Below are 10183 nucleotides of genomic sequence, written 5' to 3'. Positions count from 1 at the left end.
AAGTGTGGCTAGGGTCGTGGTTATCTCCGGGACTGGCTGGGGTTTAGTGAGTGGATGGATACCCAGGCTTATATGCATGGCTGATGACAGCTACCAATATCTTGAAGCTACTGGCCAGGGGCTCCAGTCCCTCACTGCCCATGATATATGCATCCAAATCCCTCCCAAATAAGTGATCTACAGGAGAAGCAGAGTGAAGGTGTCTTTCATAACCCAGAAAGGGACACACTGACTATCCCTGGTACAATGAGGGGTGAATAGTAGGAAGTGGGAATCCTTAGGAGACAGTTTGGCTGACCATCACAGAACCTTAGACACAGCCAAGTCTAACTCCTCCTATAACAGTCAAGGAAGCCGACACCTACAGTGGTTGCACCACAGGTTAATGTTTAAACCGGGACTCGAATGCGGCATATTTTAGGGCTGTAATTCAGTAACTGCACAGTTCACTTGTTCAGTACCTAATGAAGCCAGGAGGAATGGAAAGTGTGGCGATTCTGGGATGAAGAACACAACTGTAGTCCCCACTACTGGGTCGCAGCAGTGGCATGGGCCGAGGGGTGCGCTGTTGGAAATGCCAGGCAGAATGTAGCACGTAACACCCTCACGAGTTCACAAGCAGGCCTGGTGTCCACAGTAGCATCAGGGAAGGCTTTGTGGATGTGGTCACACTTGACTTGGGCAAAATCAACTGGTTGGATTTAGGCAGAACTGGATGAGTGAGATGGGGTCGAACATCCATGACTTAACCCCACTCTCCAAATCTAACTCTATGAAGTTCAAATAACAGCAGTGTTCATCCACGGTCTGAGCTGTGAACCATCTTGACTTCCGACAGCTGAATTGTGGAAGCCTAGAAAGACCTTGGCAGCTTCTTGGGGACTCCAGCTTTCTTGTTCCTGCCACTGTTTTAAAGTTATTTTATTTTACTTTTATTTATTTATGAGAGAGAGAATGGGCACACCAGAGCCTCTAGCCATGGCACACAAACTCCAGTCCCCATGTAAATCCAGATACAACAGGGTGGTACATGCTTCTGGAGCTCCTTTGTAGTGGCAGAGGCCCTGGATGCCCATAGTCATTCTCTCTCTCTCTCAAATAAATAAATAAAACAAAGAGATACAACTTTAGCTCAAGGTGGATGAAGATTCAAATCTTATTAGTTATGTGTTTCCTAAGTATAAGATCAATATCTTCAGTGCAGTGGGTGATAATACAGACAGGATTTCTTAGAACAGGTGTCCTTCTTTTAAATCAACATTATTGAGGTATACTTTACATACAAAAATCCCTTAACGTTAAGTGTGTAGTTTAAGGAATTTGACAAACGTGTACAGCTGTGTTCCCACCACTGTGGTCATGATGTGGAGCAATTGTATTATAACAGGCAGTCTCCTGGTTCCCCAAACACTCAATCCCCTCTTGTTGGCCCATCCAAGGTAACTAGAACAGAAACACAAAGAGAGGGGATCAGTACGTGTAGAATACATACTATGGAGTGCTGAAGAGGTCAAGGACTCTGTGGATATCCCTCTAAGTGAAGTTGGAGGTTTGGGAAGGTTTTGTACAGAAGAATGATCTGATTTAGGCTTTTGAAACAAATTATGGAGGTGCTGGGAAGATAGTGCAATCAGTAAAGTACTTGCCTCACATATATAAGGATCTGAGTTTGATCCCCCAGAGTCCATGTAAAATGCTAGGCATAGTGGTGGGTGCCTATAATCCCAGTGCTGGGCTGGCAGAGACAGGGGAATCTCTGGAGTTTGCTGGCCAATCAGTCTAGTTTAACTGGTGAGCTCCAGACCAATGAGAGACCCTGTCTCAAAGGAGATAGACAGTGTTCCTGAAGATGGTACCTGGTGTTGGCCTCCACATGCATGTACACACATGAACATGTTCATACACATGCATGCACACATGCACAAAAAGATTATGGAGAAATTACATGTACAGACAGACAAATATATCACAGATGATGAGAGGCAGGTTTCTCACTGTAAGGGAGACATTAGAGATGAACAATGCAGGAGGAAGACAGCCTGGTTGGACCTTGTAGACTGCAGTTAGAGGCATCAGAAGGCACTTGTGTGCAGACAGACAAATGATTACAGACACTCATGTCCATGTGGGCTGTGTGTGTTGCCCTCCTAACAATATTGTGTCCTGATCCATGAGCATGGATGTCTTTCCACTGATGTTCGGTATTTAAGAAACCTCACTCCAATGACGTTCTGCTACGGTCCCTGCTTTTATCTTGTACTTCTTCTGTTAATTTCTTCCTAAGTAATTTTCTTCTTTTTGTAAATGGAATTGTTTTCTTTCACTCCTGGACTGTCCACTGCTATGGGTTCAAGTAGGCTTGCTAAAACTTTCGTCCTCTACAAATTGGGGCAAACTCCAGGTGGGAGAGGTCGTAGGGTGAGGGATGCCATGTGATGGGCTTTTGTGAAGTTTGGGGGAAGACAATTAACCAGGGTTATTTTCTTCCCCTTTTCTGCTTGATCTAAATCTTGCTAAGTGTCACTGATTTGTGAGTTTGGGAAAATATCAGCTATGGCTCTGTTGTTTAGAAGTTTAAAACAAAATGTGAACAAGAGAACTTATTGGGCTGGTGACCACTGGGCTTCCCATGTGCTAGACAAGTGCTGTACCACTGAGCCCCAGCCTGGCTGAGAAAGGGCATTGCTAGTGATGCTACTGTTACTAGTCCAGGAACCACTGGTTAGCAGAGGGTAGGAAGCAGCCTGGAAGGTAAGTATAATTACCCTGAGTTGCAAGCTTGGAATGGCAGTGTGTGCGTGCGTGCGTGTGTTCTGGAGGAGTGACCTAAGGGATCTACAGAGATGAATCACAGAACAATGTGTTCCTAGCGGGAAGATAAACAGCCTACCCACAAGCACATCACTAAATATATATAATCAAAAACACTGTCATGCAGGCATGATCATTTTCCCTATGGAAAGTCATTGCACAGTTTCTGAGCCTGAGTCACTTCTTAAGGCTACAGCCCAGCCGCTGAAGGAAGAACTTGGCCACTGGTATGTGCTGTCATCCCTGCTCCTTCAAAGGGATGATTGCCATGTACACCACAGTAACTGGAGTGTCCATTTCTGTTCTGCATGGCTGGTCACTAACTTGGCCCATTTTCTGGTGCTAGTAATACTATCTCAAGCTGAGGAAGTTATAAAGAAAACAGGTTTATTTTGACTTTGTTCTAGAGCAAGCTCAAGGGGTCATGTTTGGTGACAGCCTTGTTGTTGGCAGAGTCCCAAAGTGTTGCAGGGCTTAACCTGTCAAAAGGCAAGGAGACATTGTTGTGTTCTGGCCTGTCTCTTCCTATAAAGCCACCAGGATCGAACCATATGTGCACCCCCCTAATGACATTATCTAATCTTGATCACCTCCCAAAGCCCCTACCTCGAAATACCAAAGTTGGCTTGTTTCTACCCTTTTAGTCTCTCGTTGTGTGGATTCAACTCCAAGGTGCGTTTCAGAAGGCATGAAGCACATTGAACCATAGCAGGTATCTATTGCTGAGTCCAAACTGGTGCTGATACTCAGGGATCCAAAGCACACCATGGCCTCCTTGTTAAGGGAGGAACATTTGGGGCTCACATTACAAACATGAGTCCATGGGCTCAGGAGAGCAGTGTGCCCAGAGTCGAGGTGTTTGCTGAATGACTGCTGGAGGCTCAGGAGCCTGCATCCTCCTCAAAGCCTCCTGGGCAGAGACCTTGGAGTGAGTGCACTAGGGAAAAATTTGAGTCTCTGTTCACCTGGTACCAGATACAAAAGCCAGTGTCAGAGTTACCCCAGCTGCAAGGCCACCAATGGACTGCCTGGAAAAGGTGCTTTTTAAGGGAAATAAGGGTCAATGTTCAGTTCTTCTTTGAAAGTAAATTATCCTGCTTTTAGTTCTTCACTGAAAGTGAGAACCTTGTTCCCATTGGGATGATTAACCAGGCAAAGCTTCCTTGCCACTTGGGGCCCTTCCCAAGTTCATCTGTGAGCTTGTTTGGAGGTTCTAGCAGGGGAGCACAGCTACTCACGTGCCCTTGACTGAAGACCCTTCCTTCTCTATTTGGGGAAGGTTGTCCTGTTCCACCAGCACACAGATTTGGGAGGGATACACATGGAGTGGCGACGGAGGAAGGGGACACCCATCGAACCAGCCAGATCAGTTGAATCAACCCTTGGTGATCAATGGGTTGACAGATGTCACAGCTAGATCACCCTCACATCCCCAACTTCATTTGTAATGTATATGACAAGAGTTTCCAAATTAAGAGAGAGGAGTTATGCAGCTTCAGTTACTGCACTTTTTTTTTCACATGACAAATGCTATTTTTGCACCTGTTGGAAAGGCAGCCTAAACCCCAACAAGCGCCTGCTGTGCTCCTGAGAAACAGTGATCAACAAGTGGTCTGCCCCTAGAAATAGCCTAAGTGGCATGAAGTGGGGGAAGGCCCTGGCCTCTGAGTAACAGTGGTTGGTTCCAAACAGTATTTGGAATGAAGTTGGCACCACCAAGCTGTGTCCTATGACCCTTAAAACCTCATCTTATTAAGTCCTTGAAGGAGCCCACGGAAGAAAGAGTTCTATGGATGAGGACACTTTGTCTGGGAGGTTCAGTCCTCCTGCTCCCTAGACAGCTGGGCTGTGGGCCTGCTGAACATCAGTCCCCGGCCTACTGCATCTCTTCTGGGTCTTCCTGAGGCAGACTTCTGGCCATCTCCCTCCCCGTGAGTCTTGGACTTCCAGCCTTCCCTCATAAGAATGCTTTTGTTCAGCACTTGGGAATCAGAGGGCTCAAGGGTTCCCTGAGACTACATAGTGAGTTCAAAGACAGCCTAGGCTAGAGTGAGACCCCACCTTGAAACAAACAAAAAGAATGCCTTTGCTGAGTATTATATGTAGACCTGGGCCATGCCCTGACTACAGGAGTCAGACCCTTTACAGAGCTCAGAACAGTGCCTTGAACTTGGACTTGGAAGGACTAACTCTTCGTGGTCCTGCTGGGGCACCATTAGTGGGAGGGTGCTACTGGGCCTCTTGGCCGTCTGCATTTGACAAGCTCCCCACTGACACGCAGGCATGTGGACACCTCAGCCTTTCTATAGCTCTGTAGGAAGTGCTCTTTCATTCTCATTCTCACACGGGTAAGGAAATTGTCTCAGAGAGGTTAAAATTTTGCACCTGGCTCACATGCATGGGTTTTCAGTACCACTGTGCTACCTCAGTACTCCCAACGAGCCCTTGGCATTTCCTTGACCCAGCTTGCTAGTTTCCTACTGGCAAAACCTGCTAGAGGGCAGATATGTTCTGAAACGAGATGTGAAGGAAATAACAGAATTCAGTCCTTATTTCCAGCTAACTTCTGTTTCAAGCGTCCAGTTCCACCAGGGTGATAGAAACCCCATCAGTCCAAGTGCTTGACCTCATGGCACCTGCAGGTACTGGCATCCATTAGTCTTCATTCAGGTCTGTAGTCTTCATCGCTAAGACAAGTGCTGGGACAGTGGGCCTCTGCTATGGACAGTCAAACAGCTTGCCCACTCTACACACTGTCCAAGCAAGGGGGTGATGGACGCACAGTCTGCCCTGTGGTGCTTGCTAGGCCTTGGGTGCCTCTTCCATCCTCGTGAAGGGGTGCCTTTGTCTCAGCACCAGAACTGTTCAGTGACCAGGCAATGTCTAGTGGGCTCATTGGTCTTCTTAGAAAAGGTAACTCTTAGCAGGACGTGGTGGTGCACACCTTGAATCCCAGCACTTGGGAGGCAGAAGTAGGAGGATCGCTGTGAGTTTAAGGCCACCCTGATACTACATAGTGAATTCAGCTCTGGGCTAGAGTGAGACCCTACCTTGAAAGAAACAAAGGAGGGACCCTATTTCTGATTTGTACAAAAGCGCCTTAGTGATGCCTGTGACTCTACTGGAGTGTCCTCACCCGCGCTGAAGTGGCTCCCTCAGGCTTGTGTGACAAAGTCCGAATGTTGGAACCACAATGTAACTGTGGTGTTTTGTTTGTTTGTTTGTTTTGTTTGTTTTTCAAGGTAGCATCTCACTGTAGCCCAGGTTGACCTGGAATTCACTATGGAGTCTCTGGGTGGCCTAGAACTCTTGGTGATCCTCCTACCTCTGCCTCCCAAGTGCTGGAATCAAAGGTGTGTGCCACCACACCCGGCTTGGGTTATCTTCCCCCCTCCTACTTTGTTGGTGGGCTTTAGTTTAGTTTAGTTTTTTTGAGAAAGGGTCTTGTTCTGTAGGCGGGGGTAGCTTGGAACTATGTAGCCCAGACTGACCTTAAACTCACAGCATTCTTCCTGTCTGAGTCTCCCAAGGGTCCCAAGGGTCCACTGCCAGCTATAAATGGAGTTTTGCTGTTTCGTTGCAGCTGGGCCCAGGAAGGCCAGGCCCCATTCACCGCTGTGCCTTCGTTTCCCTTCCTCAGCTCTCCCCCAGGATTTTCCTCTCCAGAAGAGCTCAGCTTTAGTTTTCACCTGCCTCCCTCCTTTTGTACCCTATGCCAGGATTCTCTCCCACGCATCTGTCTGGGTGAAGTCCTCCAGAATCCCTCAAAAACACAGCAGACCTTGGATACCACAGTCTGTCCTGTTCCTTTGGGCGCAGCCCTACTCTGGACAGTAAGCAGAGGGAATGAGCTGGGAGTGGGGGGGGATACAGGCAGAGATCTAGTATTCCACACGCCTGCAAGCTGGATGGGGCCTGGACACATAGCTACGCTGCTAAGCAGGGATGACTTCTCTATTCCCATTTCTCCAGCTCAGCTGATGGGCCACGCTGGACTCAGCCCTGTGCAGTCCCACTGGTTCTTGAGCTAGCTTCAGGACTCCAGGGAGCCTCTGGACCTCCAAGGACCAGGTGCTTTGGCAAAGCCTTCCTGGAGTCCTCCTAGACGCCCCTCGCGCGCCCCCTGCCTGCCAGTTGGAAAACAGCAAGCCAATTTTATGTCTTGCCACTTGATAATGTCCACCTACTGACAACACTAAGTGGGGCTAAAATATCACTCTCTTCTCTACGTTTCTCTGCTATCCTTGAGCCCTGTTTCCATTGGAAAGGGCAAAAGACAGGGTAACTATTTATCCTACCAAATGGGATGTTTCTAAAACAATAAAATCAAGGGCTGGAGGGATGGCTTAGCAGTTAAGGTACTTACCTGTGAAGCCTAAGGAAGCAGGTTTGATTCCCCAGTAACACGTAAGCCAGAGGCACAAGGTGGTGCATGCTTCTGGAGTTTGTTTGCAGTGGCTGGAGGACCTGGAGCACCCATTCTCCCCCCTTAAACAAATAAATAAAATTAAATTAAAAAAAAATCCAGCACAGAGTGGTGGCTCACACCTTCAATCCCAGCACCTGGGAGGCTGAAGTAAGGGAAGCGTTGGGTTCAAGTCTGGCCTGGGCTATAGAGTGAGTTCCATGTTAGCCTGAGCTAGAATGAGACACTGCCTCAAAAAATGGAAAAGGGGCTGGAGAGATGGCTTAGCAGTTAAGGCACTTGCCTGCAAAGCCTAAGGACGCAGGTTTGATTCCCCAGAACCCACGTAAGCACAAGGTGACGGATGCATACAAGGCTGCACACCATCTGAGTGACTAGAGGCCCTGGCATGCTAATTCTTTCTCTCTTTCATAAAATAAATAAAATAAAATTTAAAAAGCCGGGCATGGTGGTGCACACTTTAATCCTAGCACTTGAGGGGCTGAGGTAGGAGGATCACTGAGTCTGATGCCAGCCTGAGATTAATTTCAGGTCAGCCTGGACTAGAGAAAACCTTAACCTTGAAAAAACAAACAAACAAAAAAACCCAAAACAAAACATTTAAACCATTGTCTTGAGCTGGCTTGGTGGTTCATATCTTTAATCCCATCTACTCAAGAGGTTAAGGCAGGAGGACCACAAACTGGACACCAGACTAGGGCTATGTAGTGAGTTCAAGACATGACTGGAAAATACAGTGGGCCAGGGAATACAGCTCAGTGGCAAAGCATTTGTCTAGCATACATGGACCTAAATTCAATCTCCAGAACCAAAAAATTCTGAGAGACATTATCTTACAATAGTGGTGGGAAAACTGGTGTTGGGACAATTCTAGAAAGAAATAGTTACAGGACTTTTTTCATTCAAAGTAAAATTATTTCATCAATTTCATGGTGAAATATGTTTTTCATATATATATTTATTCATTTCTTCAAATATATGCATATATTCTTACAACTTGCATTACCCATCCTATTGAACACAATAATGTCAATAAGAAATAAAGACTGGAGGGAATTTTTGCCAGTAAGATATTAATAAAAATGCTTATTTTTATATAGTGGCAACATTGAAGCAAGTTTCATTTTTTTATTATACGCAGTTGCAACATATCCAGTACTCCTTATCATAGCTCCATATAGCAAATGGAGTCACATAAAATGTTGTCACGGATTGTCGCAGAACTCTGGTGTTCTTAGTCATCTCCAGTTATAGCTGATGAATGAGTGTGACAGTGTGACATATTATGAGTGTTGGTTGAGACTTTTGCTTATCAGAGAGATGGCTTAGCACTTAAGGCACTTGCCTGCAAAGCCAAAGGACCCATGTTTGAGTCCCTAGTACTTAAGTAAGCCAGATGCATCTAGACTTCATTTGCAGTGGCTGGAGGCCCTTGCACATCCATAATCTCTCTCTCTCTCCCTCCCTCCCTCTCTCTCTCTCTCTCACACACACACACATAAATAAATAATAAATAAAAATAGTTGAAAGAGATTTTTGCTTATCAAGCAAGGTGAAATTACTATGATGTTTCAATCCTCATCATGAAGCAACTTCTCTGCTGACTGACCTGAATAATAGTTGTAAAACACTGAAAAACACTTCTTCAAAAATTTCCCACCATTCACAATTCAATAGCTACAGCACAACACACTACTAAGTGTAATCTATACTACTGGGCTAGGGATGTAGGTCAGTTGGTAGTGTGCTTGCTTAGCAGTTATGAGGTATTCAGTTGGTTCCTGAGCACCCCATAAACCAGGTATGGTGTCACCCACCTGTATTTCTAGCACTGGGAAAGTGGAGGCAGGAAAATCAGGACTTTTAGGTCATCCTAAGCTACATGGCAAATTCAGTGCCAGCCTGGGCTACATGACAACCTGTCTCAAAACACAAACAAGGGGCTGGTGAAATGGTTTGGTGGCTAAGTGTTTCCTGGCAAACATGAGGGCCTGAGTGGACCTGAAGCTTTCGCAGTTCGGTTCCTCAGCACCCATGTAAATAGCTTGACATAGCCACATGCATGTGTAATTCCAGTCCTGTGAGGAGCAGGGACCAGAGAATGGCTGGAGCTTGTGGAAAATGGCAAGCTCTGTCTCAAGGAATCAAGGCAGATGCATAATGCCAGGGGTTGGGGGAACCTGATGTTCTCTGGCCACCACAAGTGCATGGGGTGCCACATCAGCACATACATGGTGTCCATAGACCACACACATACATCACACCACACATGCATGCACATGCAAAAATCTCTCTCACAAGCATCTATATACTATTAATATATGAACACATGAGACTATTTTCTTAAAGCTACGCAAAGCAACACATCCAGCTAACAATAGAAAATCATTTTCTGATTTCTACGCTATAAATATTTAAGCTACCAGTAAATACAGTACACACAGTTGGTAGCATACATTAAGTAACGTTTTCCTTGTTCACATACCCTATCCATATAGAATTTCAGGGACAAGAAAATGCAGTCAAGTAATTAGGAAAGTGTTAAGCTTTGAGTATTAAAATTCCTTTTTTTGTATAATGAATTGTAAGCTTGCATAATTTAATTTCTAACAATGGCTGTGTTAAATACATGGTTCCACTGTAACAGCTGGCAGTCTCTAGCCAGTGGGAGCCCCATCTAGCATCCCACTGCCAGACTTCAGCGACTTCTGGCTTCTGCAGTGGGAAGTGGGGGCAGGAAGCCAGCAGGAAGAGAGAGTAGTTGAGTGTTCCTTCTCTCACTCCATCCCCAGCTCCTTCCCTTTCAGCCCAGGCTCTCCCACACTTAGCTAACCCTAGAGCATGAAGGTCCACTCTTGCTGGACCCCTGTGCCTCACCATCCCACAAGCCCTTTACAAACAGTCCTCTCCTCCCATCATCTGAGTTATTTCCTTTCCTTTGAGCAG

Source organism: Jaculus jaculus, chromosome 3 (genome assembly GCF_020740685.1).
Source record: "Jaculus jaculus isolate mJacJac1 chromosome 3, mJacJac1.mat.Y.cur, whole genome shotgun sequence".
Classification (NCBI taxonomy): Eukaryota; Metazoa; Chordata; class Mammalia; order Rodentia; family Dipodidae; genus Jaculus; species Jaculus jaculus.
The sequence above is the reverse complement of the archived record's forward strand: the minus strand, read 5'-3'. Positions refer to the sequence as shown.